Source organism: Littorina saxatilis, linkage group LG14 (assembly GCF_037325665.1).
Source record: "Littorina saxatilis isolate snail1 linkage group LG14, US_GU_Lsax_2.0, whole genome shotgun sequence".
Classification (NCBI taxonomy): domain Eukaryota; kingdom Metazoa; phylum Mollusca; class Gastropoda; order Littorinimorpha; family Littorinidae; genus Littorina; species Littorina saxatilis.
Genome location: NC_090258.1, coordinates 7,830,392 through 7,835,391, shown reverse-complemented (window position 1 = coordinate 7,835,391; position 5,000 = coordinate 7,830,392). Strand labels below are relative to the sequence as shown.

Here is a 5,000-nt window from a genome sequence, read left to right as displayed (position 1 = left end):
AGAATCAGTGAGAGTAGTAATGCGCTACAAGAATCAGTGAGAGTAGTAATGCGCTACAAGAATCAGTGAGAGTAGTAATGCGCTACAAGAATCAGTGAGAGTAGTAATGCGCTACAAGAATCAGTGAGAGTAGTAATGCGCTACAAGAATCAGTGAGAGTAGTAATGCGCTACAAGAATCAGTGAGAGTAGTAATGCGCTACAAGAATCAGTGAGAGTAGTAATGCGCTACAAGAATCAGTGAGAGTAGTAATGCGCTACAAGAATCAGTGAGAGTAGTAATGCGCTACAAGAATCAGTGAGAGTAGTAATGCGCTACAAGAATCAGTGAGAGTAGTAATGCGCTACAAGAATCAGTGAGAGTAGTAATGCGCTACAAGAATCAGTGAGAGTAGTAATGCGCTACAAGAATCAGTGAGAGTAGTAATGCGCTACAAGAATCAGTGAGAGTAGTAATGCGCTACAAGAATCAGTGAGAGTAGTAATGCGCTACAAGAATCAGTGAGAGTAGTAATGCGCTACAAGAATCAGTGAGAGTAGTAATGCGCTACAAGAATCAGTGAGAGTAGTAATGCGCTACAAGAATCAGTGAGAGTAGTAATGCGCTACAAGAATCAGTGAGAGTAGTAATGCGCTACAAGAATCAGTGAGAGTAGTAATGCGCTACAAGAATCAGTGAGAGTAGTAATGCGCTACAAGAATCAGTGAGAGTAGTAATGCGCTACAAGAATCAGTGAGAGTAGTAATGCGCTACAAGAATCAGTGAGAGTAGTAATGCGCTACAAGAATCAGTGAGAGTAGTAATGCGCTACAAGAATCAGTGAGAGTAGTAATGCGCTACAAGAATCAGTGAGAGTAGTAATGCGCTACAAGAATCAGTGAGAGTAGTAATGCGCTACAAGAATCAGTGAGAGTAGTAATGCGCTACAAGAATCAGTGAGAGTAGTAATGCGCTACAAGAATCAGTGAGAGTAGTAATGCGCTACAAGAATCAGTGAGAGTAGTAATGCGCTACAAGAATCAGTGAGAGTAGTAATGCGCTACAAGAATCAGTGAGAGTAGTAATGCGCTACAAGAATCAGTGAGAGTAGTAATGCGCTACAAGAATCAGTGAGAGTAGTAATGCGCTACAAGAATCAGTGAGAGTAGTAATGCGCTACAAGAATCAGTGAGAGTAGTAATGCGCTACAAGAATCAGTGAGAGTAGTAATGCGCTACAAGAATCAGTGAGAGTAGTAATGCGCTACAAGAATCAGTGAGAGTAGTAATGCGCTACAAGAATCAGTGAGAGTAGTAATGCGCTACAAGAATCAGTGAGAGTAGTAATGCGCTACAAGAATCAGTGAGAGTAGTAATGCGCTACAAGAATCAGTGAGAGTAGTAATGCGCTACAAGAATCAGTGAGAGTAGTAATGCGCTACAAGAATCAGTGAGAGTAGTAATGCGCTACAAGAATCAGTGAGAGTAGTAATGCGCTACAAGAATCAGTGAGAGTAGTAATGCGCTACAAGAATCAGTGAGAGTAGTAATGCGCTACAAGAATCAGTGAGAGTAGTAATGCGCTACAAGAATCAGTGAGAGTAGTAATGCGCTACAAGAATCAGTGAGAGTAGTAATGCGCTACAAGAATCAGTGAGAGTAGTAATGCGCTACAAGAATCAGTGAGAGTAGTAATGCGCTACAAGAATCAGTGAGAGTAGTAATGCGCTACAAGAATCAGTGAGAGTAGTAATGCGCTACAAGAATCAGTGAGAGTAGTAATGCGCTACAAGAATCAGTGAGAGTAGTAATGCGCTACAAGAATCAGTGAGAGTAGTAATGCGCTACAAGAATCAGTGAGAGTAGTAATGCGCTACAAGAATCAGTGAGAGTAGTAATGCGCTACAAGAATCAGTGAGAGTAGTAATGCGCTACAAGAATCAGTGAGAGTAGTAATGCGCTACAAGAATCAGTGAGAGTAGTAATGCGCTACAAGAATCAGTGAGAGTAGTAATGCGCTACAAGAATCAGTGAGAGTAGTAATGCGCTACAAGAATCAGTGAGAGTAGTAATGCGCTACAAGAATCAGTGAGAGTAGTAATGCGCTACAAGAATCAGTGAGAGTAGTAATGCGCTACAAGAATCAGTGAGAGTAGTAATGCGCTACAAGAATCAGTGAGAGTAGTAATGCGCTACAAGAATCAGTGAGAGTAGTAATGCGCTACAAGAATCAGTGAGAGTAGTAATGCGCTACAAGAATCAGTGAGAGTAGTAATGCGCTACAAGAATCAGTGAGAGTAGTAATGCGCTACAAGAATCAGTGAGAGTAGTAATGCGCTACAAGAATCAGTGAGAGTAGTAATGCGCTACAAGAATCAGTGAGAGTAGTAATGCGCTACAAGAATCAGTGAGAGTAGTAATGCGCTACAAGAATCAGTGAGAGTAGTAATGCGCTACAAGAATCAGTGAGAGTAGTAATGCGCTACAAGAATCAGTGAGAGTAGTAATGCGCTACAAGAATCAGTGAGAGTAGTAATGCGCTACAAGAATCAGTGAGAGTAGTAATGCGCTACAAGAATCAGTGAGAGTAGTAATGCGCAACAAGAATCAGTGAGAGTAGTAATGCGCTACAAGAATCAGTGAGAGTAGTAATGCGCTACAAGAATCAGTGAGAGTAGTAATGCGCTACAAGAATCAGTGAGAGTAGTAATGCGCTACAAGAATCAGTGAGAGTAGTAATGCGCTACAAGAATCAGTGAGAGTAGTAATGCGCTACAAGAATCAGTGAGAGTAGTAATGCGCTACAAGAATCAGTGAGAGTAGTAATGCGCTACAAGAATCAGTGAGAGTAGTAATGCGCTACAAGAATCAGTGAGAGTAGTAATGCGCTACAAGAATCAGTGAGAGTAGTAATGCGCTACAAGAATCAGTGAGAGTAGTAATGCGCTACAAGAATCAGTGAGAGTAGTAATGCGCTACAAGAATCAGTGAGAGTAGTAATGCGCTACAAGAATCAGTGAGAGTAGTAATGCGCTACAAGAATCAGTGAGAGTAGTAATGCGCTACAAGAATCAGTGAGAGTAGTAATGCGCTACAAGAATCAGTGAGAGTAGTAATGCGCTACAAGAATCAGTGAGAGTAATAATGCGCTACAAGAATCAGTGAGAGTAGTAATGCGCTACAAGAATCAGTGAGAGTAGTAATGCGCTACAAGAATCAGTGAGAGTAGTAATGCGCTACAAGAATCAGTGAGAGTAGTAATGCGCTACAAGAATCAGTGAGAGTAGTAATGCGCTACAAGAATCAGTGAGAGTAGTAATGCGCTACAAGAATCAGTGAGAGTAGTAATGCGCTACAAGAATCAGTGAGAGTAGTAATGCGCTACAAGAATCAGTGAGAGTAGTAATGCGCTACAAGAATCAGTGAGAGTAGTAATGCGCTACAAGAATCAGTGAGAGTAGTAATGCGCTACAAGAATCAGTGAGAGTAGTAATGCGCTACAAGAATCAGTGAGAGTAGTAATGCGCTACAAGAATCAGTGAGAGTAGTAATGCGCTACAAGAATCAGTGAGAGTAGTAATGCGCTACAAGAATCAGTGAGAGTAGTAATGCGCTACAAGAATCAGTGAGAGTAGTAATGCGCTACAAGAATCAGTGAGAGTAGTAATGCGCTACAAGAATCAGTGAGAGTAGTAATGCGCTACAAGAATCAGTGAGAGTAGTAATGCGCTACAAGAATCAGTGAGAGTAGTAATGCGCTACACGAATCAGTGAGAGTAGTAATGCGCTACAAGAATCAGTGAGAGTAGTAATGCGCTACAAGAATCAGTGAGAGTAGTAATGCGCTACAAGAATCAGTGAGAGTAGTAATGCGCTACAAGAATCAGTGAGAGTAGTAATGCGCTACAAGAATCAGTGAGAGTAGTAATGCGCTACAAGAATCAGTGAGAGTAGTAATGCGCTACAAGAATCAGTGAGAGTAGTAATGCGCTACAAGAATCAGTGAGAGTAGTAATGCGCTACCCATCTCCTCGCACCCGAGAGACATAACAAGAATTGAAATGAACAGGCGACTTTCATCCTTTATCACTCGGTGTCTCTATCCACCTGTCTGTCTGTCTGTCTGTTCTCTCTCTCTCTCTCTCTCTCTCTCTCTCTCTCTCTCTCTGTCTCTGTCTCTCTCTGTCTCTTTCTCTCTCTGTCTCTGTCTCTCTCTCTCAGGACAAGTTGTAAAAACAAAAAGGCGTAGCCTTAAACTTCCATGCTTGTAAAAAACAAAGTTCCATCATCATCATCAACATCATCATCATCATCTTTTCTCTCTCTCTCTCTCTCTCTCTCTCTCTCTCTCTCTCTCTCTCTCTCTCTCTCTCTCTGTCTCTCTCTCTCTCTCTCTCTCTCAGTCTCTCTCTCTCTCTCTGTCTGTATCTCTCTCTCTCTCTCGCCCTCTCTCTCTCTCTCTCTCTCTCTCTCTCTCTCTCTCTCTCTCTCTCTCTCTCTCTCTCTTGTTTTAGGGTATCACTTACACAGTTCAGACTTGGTGTCTTGCCAATGAACAACAACCTTAAACGATTCAGTGCCTTTTTTGAATCAAGATATTGGGTTTTTTTTGCGAAAATGTAATCGAAGATGAACACCATTTCCTTTCGATTTAAGAAAAAGTTTATAGGAAGCATGTGTGTATATTCTGTGTCCACCATTTTGTCCTTTCAAGATTTCAAGAGGTGTCGCCTCATTTCTAGGTTCATTTTTCACGCTATAAAACGTCGACAACTTCATGCTGTGCGCGTTGACATGTTAAAGATAGTACCGTTGTAGTTGTAAATGATTACGTGATACCATGTGAGGGCAATAGAGTAAGATGTGTATATGTGTAAGTGAATGTAGCTTCTCCTAATCCACATCCCCTTTTCCCTGGTGTGTATATGGGCCAATGGCCACAAGTACAATAAACCATCCAAAAGTCAAAACAAGTCTCTCTCTCTCTCTCTCTCTCTCCCTCTCTCTGTCTGTCTCTCTCTG

The 5,000-nt window shown here is 41.6% G+C and overlaps 1 protein-coding gene across 1 annotated transcript in view; it reads left to right on the top strand.

Annotated features, from left to right (window-relative positions):
- Nucleotides 1–5,000, top strand: part of LOC138947033 (uncharacterized) — a gene marked incomplete in the record, with an annotated part of 17,739 nt that overhangs the window by 5,077 nt on the left and 7,662 nt on the right.